This window comes from Equus asinus, chromosome 18 (assembly GCF_041296235.1).
Source record: "Equus asinus isolate D_3611 breed Donkey chromosome 18, EquAss-T2T_v2, whole genome shotgun sequence".
In the NCBI taxonomy this organism is placed as follows: domain Eukaryota; kingdom Metazoa; phylum Chordata; class Mammalia; order Perissodactyla; family Equidae; genus Equus; species Equus asinus.
The window spans coordinates 9,828,793-9,842,975 of NC_091807.1; the positions used below are offsets into that span (position 1 = coordinate 9,828,793).

The 14,183-nt window shown below is 35.3% G+C and overlaps 1 protein-coding gene across 4 annotated transcripts in view; it reads left to right on the top strand.

Moving 5' to 3' along the window:
• Positions 1 to 14,183, top strand: part of ROBO1 (roundabout guidance receptor 1) — a 1,064,923-nt gene that overhangs the window by 336,159 nt on the left and 714,581 nt on the right. The window lies entirely within an intron of this gene.

Sequence of the window (14,183 nt, forward strand, 5' to 3'; positions counted from 1 at the left end):
TCCTACAGCAAATAAAGTGATGTTTATGAGGGTTTCTTTTTTTGTAATAATGTCAGGAAAAGCTCAAGCTATGATACTATGCCAAAAAGTGGGATGTAAAAATTTGTAATTAATCTAATGTCCACTATATAAATAAACATATATGCCTGTGCATAGGATAGAAATATTGGAAGGAAATTTATGGAGATGTTAACAGTGATTGGAATTGTAAGAATTTTCTTATTTCCTTCTTCATATCTTTTGATTTTATACAATGAGCATAGTAAATGTTATGTTAGAAAAAAAATTTAATTACTTTTCAGGTATTTCTGCATATGTATTTCTTTTCATGTGCCCTCTCATCAGGTGGGAAAATTTTTCTCCTATGGGGTCCTGAAAAGAACATGGAGATTTATGATGTCAAAAATTCAAACAGTTCTGCTTCTAAAAATCCCATACAAGATGCTAAAATGTTTCTTATTATTTTAACTGTTAAAAATAAAAATAATGTTCTGTTGATCCAGATCCCATAAGTTCTTCTAGGAATTATTAATATAGGCTAAAATTTTTAATTATTTAATTTTAATTTAATTATTATAAAATTTTGCCTATATTAATAATGTTATAATTAAAACTTTTCAAATTAATAATTAATATAGAAGCATTTTGTCTCACCATAAAACATGCATTTTGATAATAAAATAGAATTTATATATCAGAACATACATACTAGAAACCCAGTTAAGATAACTGATTAGGATTGTGATTCCAATTATAAAATATTCTGTTTTGCTTTAACACTTGCTAGCACCTGCCTGTTAATATCCTTAAGCATGATGATAAGTTTAATTTTCGCATATGGCATTATATCAGGAATAGAAGTTCAAACAGTAATTTTATTTACTCCATTACACTAAGAAAGAATGATATTTAGGCTACTAAACTGTGTTCTCATTAAAATATTAAAAATGAATAATAAATAGAAACATGGAACTTTATTTACTTGCATATCATCTTATATAGTTGCTTCCTTATTTCCAAAAGTTATTTATGTTAAAGAATATACTTATATATGTGTGTATATGTCTACCTTTATATAATACAGAAAGTATATATAGTAGTTTCCTATCCATTATTTCATTTAATTCTTCAAAAGAGCCCTGTAACAGCAAGTAGATATTTTAAGGGTGTTTAAGTCACTTGCTAAAGTTGACTCAGTTTATTTGTGCTTTCTGTCAACATTAATTCATCTTCATTTTTTGATGTGAATAGGAAGATAAACGGTGAGAGCATTTTCCCTGGACATACACACATCTGTAGATCCTTACACAGAAAGTATTCTAGTCTTTTCTGATCTAAAAACTTCTCTTATGTGCTAGGTCTCTTCCAGAATCTTCAACTTTTAAAAAAATTCTAGGTCCTCCAAAAAATAGAGATTTTTTTGCCGTCTAACTTGTCTTGATTTCTTCATCAAATATTCCCAATCCTCCAGCCTCCTCCTGTGGTACTGAGAGACATGTGAGTCCGCAGGGTCACCAGTCATTGACTCCATTCTTCATTTCGTTCTCCTGCAAAATCCTGCAGCACTCATTTTTGCACAAGCTGCAGGATTTTTTTTTTCTGTTCACTTAAATTTTTATCATAACCATGGCTACATCTTCACAGAGTTCCTCCACTTTATCCAGATGTCTCGGTTTTAGCGACCTTCCTACTACAACTTAAATCAATTATCCATCATTGTAATTGTCACCTGTCTTAGTTTATACCTACTTCATTGGAATTTTCTATCATTCCCAAGATTTTAACATGTTGTCTGTTCTGCAGATTCCCAGATTTGTTTTTCCAGTTCTCATCTCTATTTAATATCAAACTAATGTTCTTTTTTAGAACAAAAATATACTTACTTTTTATTTTCCTTCAGTTCTCCCCAAATTTCTTTTCCATGTCAAGTGGCTTTAAGCTAATTGAGTAGTGTTTGCATTATATATATTCTACTTTAAGCTTTGTTCCTTTCTTCTCTCTGTTAAGCTTGTGGATTTTAAAATACCCTTCTCTTGACCCACCTAAAATATCTTCTCATCTCCTTTTCTGGCCTTTGTTCCCCCTTTTCTTGAAAACATTGCCCTATCATCCATCATTGCTTTAACTACAATATTTTCTATTTTCTTAATTGATTTCTAACCATATACAGACACAGATTTCATAGATTTTCCAAGTTTGCCAACAATTTACTCCAACCTTTCTGGTTCCTCTCATCTCTCACCACTGACACGTCCACTCCTCTAATACATCCACTGCAGTCAGGTAAAATGATTCACTGGGATTTCTGGGTGATTTCATTTGATCCTTTGACCATCATGTCCCCTAGAAAACCTTAAGTCAATTCAAATAATATTCCCAAATAATCTTAAGACTTTTTACCCTTTATCTTATATTGGAAGAGAGAGCAAAGAGAATATAAATAAGATATATTTTGAACCTGTCTTAGAATCATAACTACTGTTATGGATCATTTTATATAATATTTCAGGGTTACTATAAAATTTCAGATGGCTTTAGACAGTGAAATATTTGAGAAACTCTTCATAGACTAAACTTTCAAACTGCATTAGAAATTCATTGAATTGTTAAACAAAATGATTTTTAGCTATTAAAACTAGAATGATGCAGTTCTTTCAAAGATTTGACATTCTAACAAATTTTGAGTGGCGCTTATTTAAATGCAAATATTTGGTCTGTGATAGATAAATAAAACAATTGATTCCATGATAAGACCTATAATGAAATTTTCTGTCTTTAGATAAAAGGTTAGTGCAACAAATTAATACCTAGGAATGGTTCTGTGTACATTGATATAATGAATTGAAATCCCAAATCTCTTTTTATATTTAATAATTGCCTACATTTTATTCAAATTTGCCATATATAGAGTCGTAATTGTTATCTAGAAAGACTAGATTCTTGTTCATTATTTTCCTTTAATAGTCATATACAACCACATATAATGTTTGCTGTTGTTAGTGCCATTGTGTTGATTCCACCTCCCAGTGACCCTGTGGACAGCAGAGCAGAACCCTGCCTGGTCTTTCTGCACCATCCTCTCACCTTCCCATGTTGTATCAGACAATGCTCTGCTGTATTCATACAGTTTTCATGGCCAGTTTTTTCAGAAGTGGGTGGCCAGGTCCTTCTTCTTAGTCTGTCTTAGTCTGGAAGCTCCGCTGAAACCTCTCCACCATGGGTGACTCTGCTGGTATTTGAAATCCCAGTGGCATAGCTTTCAGCATCAGAGCAACATGCAGCCACCACAGTATGACAACGGACAGGTGGGTGATGTGGTTCCCTAACAGGGAAACCAACTGGGGCTGCGGTGGTGAGAAGGCCGAATCTTAACCGCTAGACCCCCAGGACTGGCTACATATAATATTAACTGTGGGTTACATGAAAATATTTTTTTTAAATAATTTTAATTTCTCGAACTGTTAATGTTTGTCTCTTTTTTCAGACCATCAGTGGGTTTACTTCGCAAATATAGTTCATAAAGGGCTATTCTTATAGGCCATCTATTTGTCAACATAATAACCTTGGGGCTAACATGTCATTATTATCATCCCCATTTCCAGAGAAGGAAACTGAGTTTAGTAAAAGTTTAAATAACTTGTATACAATCACATACAGTAAATAATTGAGCTTGAACTGTCCTGTAACTTGTAATTTCATGCTCTTTTCTCTGAAACTCAATGATGAAGATACATGTGACTACATTGCATGATAACTTGTACTGCATAGCAGTAAACTGTGGATGCTGTGTGTCTTAGAGACTCGAGAGAGACACAGCTTGATTCCAAAAGTGGAATTATCAGAGGAGTACAAGTCACACCGAAAAGGTTTATCTAAAAATAAAATTAAACCTGTCCTTGTAAATAAGAAAAACATCCTGGGAATCAGAACATTATTACAAACATCCTGTGATCGTTCTCCTTAACCTCAATGTTTCTACCCTTTAAAATTCACCCTACCCTCCCAGGCCCTGACAGGGAAATACAGTATCCATGGCAGACACTCACAGTGACAGCAAACACTCTTAAGCCTCCGCCCTGAACCATGAATGGTTTAAGTAAGATGATGCTACTTTCTGAAAGATGCAAAAACTATTAGGTCCAATGTGATACCAAATTATATGTCCACATTATGTTATCTAAAAAGTTTTAAACATAAGTCTAAATAAAAAATCAAACCCTTTAAACTAGACATGGTGCCATGTCCACAAAAGGCCAATATAGCCAGTTAAAAAAAATAAGTCCAGGCATCAGGAAAAATTTCCGATTGAACTTAACATATTATTCTACTACTTTGGCATATATATGTATATATATATACCTTCATCCTACACTTTCTCCTCTCTCTTCTCAAGGCCCTGGTATTGTCAGTTGTAGGATTCCCTTGTGTCTGTCTCGTTCATTCCATAGTTAAGTACCTCACAGGATCAATGTACTATCAATAAATTCTGTTGGTAAAGTATTGCTAAATCCAATTCAAAGATATTTTTGGTTATGTAGATCAATTAAATTCTTTTTCTTCAGGTTCCTAATAATTACTCCAAATGACCAAATTACTATTTTAACTCATTTGACCTCAGTTTCTTCATCTATAAAATAATGGACCACTTATTGACTGATCTCTTCTAGCCTAATGCTTTCACGCATTTATGACTTTATGAGCTAAAGATTCCACAAAACTGATTAGCAAGGAACACGAGAGGAATTCCAAATTTGTTGTCTTTGAAATGGGTCTGCTTTTCTTCCTGAAACATAACCGTGTAATAAAAAGTTTCAAATTATTACAGAAGTTTAGACAAGACTTCAAATGGCAAAATTATGTATTTTAAAGGGCCTTATATGATAATTTGTCCAAGGAGTAACAAACGTATATCATAGATGAAATGAATAGCAATGTTAACATTATACCATAAAGAAATAATACTCTGCTATATTACCCAATTATGTACGCCCAGTTAATTATTGTAGTAGCTTCTTTATCCTTATAATGGAATTCTAGATTTTCATTTTAAAGTATACACAAACTGTTCTAATTTGTGAATAAAATTATTTAAATGCTCTTAGCCAGTTCCTGTTTGCTATAAGGTTGAACCATTGGAAACTGAACTAACCTTTTGTTTCTTTCGTGAGGAAGACTGTCACTGAGCTAACATCTGTGCCAATCTTGCTCTCTTTTATGTGGGACGCAGTCACAGCGTGGCTTGATGAGCTGTGCAAGGTCCACACATGGGATCTGAACCCGCAAACCCTGGGACCCTGAAGTGGAGTGTGTGAGCCCAACCAGTACTCCACCAGGCCCATCCCTCAACTTAAAAAGGCAATTTCCTATAGTGCAAGCTAATTCATGTAGAAGTGCCTGGTCAGTAATTCCAAAAAGCCAGTTTGTGACCAGTTGCATGTGTTAAATTATGAAATACGTATTTATAGATTTATATACACATATGCTTTACTGTTTCTGGAGTTTTAGTATTTTTATTGATCTTGGTATTTTCTGATTATGTCATCCCTCGTTTTGTGTTGTCTTTGTTAGAGGGTGAGGAAAGTACTTAATATACTCCACAGTACATTGCTCTCTAGGGAGATTGGTGATGAAATTTTGTACATATTTCTGATGAGGCATGTATCCGCCCAAATATAGTTTTAAACATCTGGAAAGTAATTTGTCTATAGATTTTTAAAATGTAAAATCTTAAAAAAGTTATCAAATTTTACCTTCAACAGCTTTAAGGATTTCGATTACTTTTAAAAATAGGGAAAATATAAATCCTAAATATATGATTTTACAATAAAGAAAGGAAATTTTGATAATGGAAATCTCACAAAAATTACTTTTTGGAGAGTATGTTTTCTTCCCATTGAATAGCAGAGAAACTCATTTGATATTTTTATCCTCGACAAAAGTATCTACTAATAATAAATGCATTTGATTTAGGTAGGAGATAGAAAAATAACAATAACAAAGGCAATCTTCATGCACTTTGTATGGTGATTTTAAACATGGTCACAGTGTCACATATGAGTTTTACTAGCCCTGTAAGGCAGACAGAAATGCATATTACCCTCTTCAATGACTGATATATAGGATTTTATCAGTCTGCTAGAATTAATTCCATAGGTATGATTCTAGAAAGATATTACTGCATGCCTACTCTTTATTTAATTTATATTCTCTAACCTAAAACCTGTATGCTGGTATATAGTCTGTCTCTGAATCCAAAGCAGGGGATGGAGATAAACAAATGGAAAATAGTTAAGAAAGAGTGTTGGACATTGTCTTGTAGGCAACTGAGAGAGAATGAAACTCATTGTGAAGGGGAATAACAATGCTAAGCTTGTTTTTAGGAGGATCATTTTGGCAGCCATGTGGAGAGTGTAATAATCAGAAATGTATTGGCAACAATGATCTTTAAAGAGACTATGGATAACATCCAGAAAGAAAAAAATGGAAGCCTACACTACAGAAGATGGAAAGAAATAGCAAGAGTCTGATGACTATTGTGAAGTAGATCAGATGCCTAATGTGATTAGGATAATCATATAATTTATCATCCACACCAGGACCCTTTTGAGAGTGAAAGAGATTTCTATTAACAATGGAGATGAAATGACAGGTATAAACCAAAACTCTCCCAAACAAGCAGGGCTGCATCGTCGTTCAAGGCATACTGGGAAGAAGAATCAGGGAAGCCTTTTAGAATTTCAATAGTGTAGATAGAGTAAAATTTTTAAAGATAGGGAATTCAGTGAAACTTAGTTGTAGGAAAATTTAATGAGTTCTATTTTCTGGTCATGTGCATTAAAATAAAAATATACAGCAGGCAGTTTGAAATTAGGTCTGTATCTCTGAAGTTAGATAAATTTAGAAACATACACTAGAGTCGCTGGCATACTGGGGATGGGTTGCAAGCTTTGAAGTAAATGACATCATCAGGAAAAAAGGTAGAGAGAGAAGAAATTAATGATCTAATATATAAAGTGCTGGGGAGAGTGGGATTCACAGAAGCCAAAAGAGGAAAGAATCTGAAGTAGCTCAGGGAGATAAACGGTGTAAAGCATTGGGAAGGGTTGGTATAGAACAGATATAAAATGGGCCACTGAGTTTATCATTTAGTCAGTCAATAGTGAGTTTGTAAGAGGGATTTCAGTGGAATGACACAGAAGAAGCCAGATTTTAACAGGGTGACAACAGAATGAGGATTTGAATAATACCTAATAGATATAATAATAACCTAACATTTCATTTTTGATATGAGCTCATTTTTATGGTAAGTACTTTACATAGATATTCTCATATAATCCTCCAACTGTCCTCATGAAGGAATAATTGCCCAAGGTCACTGCTAATAAAAGGTAGAAACTAGATTCAAACCACACAAACTGTTTTAGAACCTATTCTTTTAACCACTGAATGTTGGCTATTTTCCCATTCGTTAAGGGTAACCAACACATAGCAGTTAAGAGACTGGGCTCAAAATTCTCACTACTCCTTTGAGTCGTTAAGGAGTGATGGTCTCCTCAGAAGGTGATTATCAAAATTCATGTTCCCCCAACTCCCATGCAGCACTCGAAGGAGAAAAACTACAGTGTGCTAACCAGCATTCTTCAATTTCCAACTTACTATATCAGGCTAAATGGCATTGGAAAGGCATATTAATTGTACCCATAACCAATGATATATGGGACAAGTATAGATGACAGACCCACCATGGCAGTGACTTCTGGACAGAGAAGAAAGGTCTTGAGCAATTTTTCATAGGTAGACTCTGAAAGAGGAGGAAAGAGAAACAGTCCATTTGGAAGAGTGGAGTAGATTATGTTTCAAAGGGAAAGGAAGAGACTTTTTCAGATTTGCCTAGGTTAGTCTTGATACTGACAGCTGTTCACGATTTGTGACCTTGAGCAAGTCATTTAAGTTTTGAGTCTCAATTTTCTTGTTGTAAAATGAGAAGTTTGAGTTAAGTGATCTCTAATGTTTCTTCCAGTTGTAGCTTTTTAAAATAATTTTAAATAATTTCTTCAGCTTTTCATTATTTTGTTTGACGATATACTCTTTGTGTCTGTGAAAAACAAAGGTCCTTTTTTTACCTTAGGGGGAAACCACAGGAAAATATTAATTGGGGAGTGTAATGAGTCCTAGCATTTGAGGTTTCACATGAGATCTTTTATGTAGCCATGCTGTAGAAGTGTGCTTTTACATTTAATAACCAGAAATGTCATCAATATGTTGTCTGTTGTAAAACAGTGCTTCCCACTTTTGGAATATTGTTCTCCCTGAAGTTAAAACCCACTATGTCCTGCATGAAGCCAGTATATCGTTCCTATCCTTCCTATTTTAATGTCTTTCTCTTGAAGTGCTGTCAAGAGAAGTTTACGGCAGCATCCGAGTCATCTGAACTTGTAATTACATGGCTTACAGCATTCTTTCCAAAACTGGTAATTATTTCTTACTAAAAGTAACTAGTTCTTTGAGCTGTATTCTTCCAGTAAAATTCTGATACACAGAGTGTTTTCTTTGGCCAAGATGTTTGTCTAATCGATTATGGCAAAGTTGCGAGGGACAGATTATGGTTACCCATTTCTGTTGTTGGCAGCCCTGTGCCAGATGGTTTGTATGTTTATTCTGTGATTGCTTCTCTGAGACTTTCTCATCAATTCCTTGAGTGATAAATGAGAAATGGACCACTTCCTTTCGCTCTACTTTGTTTTTCCCCTTTCAAGGGGGAATTCTGAACAAAAGAAATCTGGGCTTCTTGTCCAGTGTTCTTGACTGCTTGACAGTGACTCAGCCTTAAAATAGGAGGTAACACACCTTCATATATGGGCACACCAATTGGGAGTCTTAGAATTCTGGATACAGATTAAGGGAAAAATGATATGTGTTGGTTTGCCTTTTGGAAGCTATAGTTTTATTTTACTATTGATTTCTCTTTCCTCTTGTCATAACAACTTTGTTTAAACCAAAACTGAAGCATCTAATTGCAAATATGATAGTTAAGTATACAAAAACAGTTACAATAAATTCTCACTAAGTGATTCTTACTTGTTCTTGTGACCGTAATGATATATCTTTCTGTTCCTTTTATCTCCTAGTGATAATATCAACAATAAAACCCACTCATTAAAAGTGCATACCCCAAATTAATTTTGGAGAATAGCATATATAGTTCATGTAAATAAATATCTCTGTGTATTATACTGAAAATTTCAGTTCTTTGCATTCCCAAATGGAGCTATTGTGATGAAATGCTACACTGGGGTGAGGATGGGGGAGTAGGAGCTTTGGGAGAATTGTTGACTGAAAATATTACTGTATGGCCAAAAAATATGTTACTGCTCACTTTCTAATTGAACTAAGAGCCACCATCTGCTGAACCTGTCGCGGTTTGTACTATTTATTGGTCTACAAAATAAATTTAACATTAAATTTAAATAATAATAATAATAGAGAGAGAGTTGTTGGTCCTATATGAGGACCAACATAGGACCTCTGTGTTATGGTCTGTTGCTGCTATTTTTAATGGAATGATGTTGCATTGTTAAAGCAGTGCTTTGGGCTATCTGTAAAGCATTCTTCCTCCTTCTCCATCTTTGAACATGTTCTACTTCAGATCTTCACAACACATCTGCCCAGCTCTCATACTAACATCCATTCCGTGTACATACTTAAACTAAAAGTATTGCTTTGTTACTAGGGCAAACATGTACTGAAAATTGGCTGCCAGTCCTACTGAATCTTCCTCTCAGATTTCATTTCCCACATTCCCACTCTCTTCTCTATCTTCAGGCCTCCAAAACCTCCTTCACCATTCCACTGTCTCCAGGCATGTATTCCAATATATTCACTGTCCTACTTTACTTTGAAAAGTAATAGTGGTAATGATTCCATTTTGCCGTTGCCAAATCTACCAAACTCTATCTATATGGATACCAAACTGTATCCATATTTACTGTCCTCCTTCCTTGTGCAAAAGTACAGCTATTTTCATTGAAAGCTACTTGTGCTCTGATCGTCTGTCAGCTTAATGAGAACATATTTTCTACAGTCATTTTTTTTCTGACATCATTAACATCTGTCTTTCAAAAGATCATTCTTGTCATGCTCTAGGATCCCCCATCTTTAAAAGAGGAAAGATTCTATGTTAGAATGATGTCTCCCTCCATGCTCCCATTTTCAGCAAAGTTTCTGAAGAGTTGTTTACGCTTCTCTTGTCCCTTCCTCACTGCAGTCTCTCCTCATCATGTTCGGATAGTCACCCACACCAACTACTCTGTTGAAACTGATCCTACTAAGAACATCGGCAGTTTACATGTTGTCAAATACCATAGTCATCTCTTCTCCTCTTACTGTGGCTCCGTAGCATAATTTGACAGTTGTCCACTCCTTAAAACATATACATCTCTTGGCTTCCAAAACACTGCACTCTCTTGGTTCTCCTCCTACCTTGTCAGCTACTCTCTTTCAGTCTTCTTTTCATATTTCTTTTCCTTTTCTGGTCTCTAAATGGAGTGCCACCTGGGCTTGGAGCTTGTTTTCTCTTGTTTACAATCTTTCTCTAAGTAATCTCTTAAGTCACCTGCTTATCATCTTATGTGTCTGTAACTCCCAATTTTATAACTCTAGCTCTTGACCCTTCCTTCCTTCTTTCCTTCTTTCCTTTTTTATTTGAGCTCCATAATCTTATATCAGACTATTTATCAGATACCTCTAATTGAATATAGAGTTGGCATCACAAACACTATATGGCCAAAGTAAAATATTTGATTCTCCCACTACTCCATCTCAACCTGGTCCTCCGTCTCTCTTTCCCATGCCAGTATTCAGCACTTCCGTTCATCCACTAGCTTAAATTAAAGCTAGGGGATTTATCCTTGATACTTCTTACTCTCTCTCATCCAATCTATGAGCAGGTATTGTTTGACTCTATCTCCAAAATATATCCTCAATTAATCAACCTCTCTCCATCTCCACTATTATCATCCTAATACATTTCTCACAGAGAAACAAAAACAATTTCTTGTAAAACCTAAGTAAAATCATATCACTCTCCTCCTTAAAGCTGTCCAGTAGAATCTTGTTTCACTCAGATGGAAACCCACATTCCTTTTTTTGGCCTCAGAACTCTTTCTGACCTGGAACACACCTATTTTTCCAAACCCAGCTTCCACTGCTATCCTTCAGACAGACTAAAGACATGTAACCCTCACACGTGACCAGTCTGGTCTGGTCTCAGGGACTTTATGCTTGTTATTCCCTCTGCTTGCAATGCTTTTCTTCAAAATTGGATCATAGATTGTTCTACGTAGATATTCAAAGCTCATCTCCAAAGTTACCTTTTTTTTTTTTTTTTTGCTTGAGGATGATGAGCCCTGAGCTAACATCTGTGCCAATCTTCCCCTATTTTTTTGTATGTGGGACGCCTCCACAGCGTGGTAGGTGAGTGGAGTGGGTCCATGCCCAGGATGGAAACCTGCGAACCAGGCCATGGAAGCAGAGCATGTGGAAATTTAACAACTCAGCCATGGGACCAGGCCCCAAAGTTCCGTTTTTAAAGTGACTTTTCCTGATGCCTAATATTGACTTGCTTATGTTCATGTGACTCTGTCTTGTTTCCTTTTTGGATCTTATCCCTCTTGGCAATCACATTGTGTTTCTGTTTTCTTATTTATCTTCTATATGACCTATCCTCAATTCCATTTTTGCAGCTCCATTTCCCATAGTGCGAATCCTGTTTCCAAACCATACTAATATATGCGTTTATTTGTTCTACTCTACAGTATACACAAAACAACTACAAACAACAACAAAGCTAAGAAGTACAGTTCAAAATTTCTTTGTACTTCTTTTTGTCCTTTGTTTATTTGTTAAATTATTATTTTTTTATTGTGGTAACATTAGTTTATAACATAAGTTTCAAGTATACATCATTATATTCAATTTCTGTGTAGATTACATCATGTTCACCACCCAAAGACTAATTACCATCCATCACTATACACATGTGCCCTTTTATCCCTTTTGCCCTCCTCCCTCCCTGCTTCCCCTCTGGTAACCACTGATCTATTCTCTGTATCTATGTGTTTGTTTGTTGCCTTTGCTGTTGTTTTTATCTTCCACATGTGAGTGAAATCATACATTATTTGACTTTCTCCATCTGACTTATTTTGCTTAGAATAATGCCCTCGAGTTCCATTCATGTTGTTGCAAATGGCAATATTTCATCTTTTTATGGCTGAGTAGCATTCCATTGTATATCTACCACATGTTCTTTATCCATTCATCTGTTTCCAAGTCTTGGCTATTGTGAATAATGCTGTAGTGAACATAGGCGTGCATACATCTTTGAATCTATACTGCTAAAGTTGTTCAGTCAGGACTTTGTTTTCAAAAGATCAGTGAAAGTTTCATCTCTGTGGCTATATTATCCATTTGATATATAGTTATATTCATTTGTTGATAATTCAAATTTAAGGTTAGCTTTTCATTCTTTTTAATTGAATACTGTTTTGGAATATGGAAAAAATTTACACAGTGCAAAGTCAAAAGTTATGCTCAAAGAAATCTTGCTCCCATCTAAATTTTAAGAGATTGGAAATCATACTAGATATATAATTATTAATCTTTCATTTACTTATTTAGTTATACTTTACCAATTGTCCTACTGTTGGACTTCTAGAAGGTCTCTACGTTTTTCTTTTCCTCTTTAAAATTATGCTGGCATCAAGAAATCTAGGTTTTTTTTTTTTTTTTTTAAAGATTTTTTTATTTTTTCCTTTTTCTCCCCAAAGCCCCCCAGTACATAGTTGTGTATTCTTCGTTGTGGGTTCTTCTAGTTGTGGCACGTGGGACGCTGCCTCAGCGTGGTCTGATGAGCAGTGCCATGTCCGCGCCCAGGATTCGAACTAACGAAACACTGGGCCGCCTGCTGCGGAGTGCGCGAACTTAACCACTCGGCCACGGGGCCAGCCCCAAGAAATCTAGGTTTTTAAGAAAATTCTTAAATATTCCTCTGAATTTTTGTTCTAACTGTGGCACAGAATATATTGTCCTTATGAGACTTTGCTATTTATTGTTACTCTATAGCAGATATCTGAAATTATAATTGGTGTATTAGGGTTGGTCCAGATGTAGGGGATATTAGTTATTCCAGATGATAGAGTTTCTCTCTGTATATGCATGTAGCATGAAGAAGATAATAAGTTCGAAGATCTGGACTGAGATCCCTCCTATATTACTGTTTACTCCTATATTACCTGTGTATTTGGGTATCATTTAGCTGAGTCTAAAGTGGCATTAATAGTACTTGCCTGTGGAGTTCACTACAGAGATATTCTCCTGACCAGAGTGATTTTTCTAGAAGTGGCCCATATTCTAATTTATTCATGGTCCTTTTGGGGGATTTTTTTCAAACTCACTGTCTTGGGAAATAATCTCTTTTCTGTCTGTCACGGAGTTGTCTTGTTGTGAATGAAGATTTTCCAGCTGACATATTCCCTTCTGCACCTGCTTCTCTGACACCAACTCACAGAGAAGCTAACTAAGGGAGGTGGGAGGGAGAGAGAGATACCCATGCACTAGAGTCCCTGGCTTGATCCATCTCTATGGATATCTCTATCCCCGTTTAATTATATGAACATATAAATTTCTCATGTAGGTAATGTGATAAATATTATAGGTTCCCTTATCAAAGACTTTACATTCTAAGTTTGCCTAAAACTTATCCATGTGTTACACGATACGTATATCATCAGAAAGAATAGTACAAGAGACATAGAAAAAATATCAGAGGTTCTGGAAAGGAGAGAGAAGAGCTTAATTTTTGTATGAAGGATCAGTCAAAGGAGGACCTTCACTATGGTCTTTCAAAGGCTTAACAACCAAGTAAGTTTGTGAATATTCCATTTAATTTAGCAGATATGAGTCAGGCACCTCCAATATGCCTATGTCACATGAGATACTGCTGGGCATATTACTCTTAGGAGAACACAGCATCTGCTTGCAAGGAACTCATAGGCTGTCTTTGTGACAGGTCACACTGACTCTGCTTTGGCATCATCTCCCAAAGCTATTGTGCTAGTTTAATTTATCCTGTGCAATGCAACAGAATAATATTGCTAATGCAAAGTTTTGAACATTTGGTTCTTTTA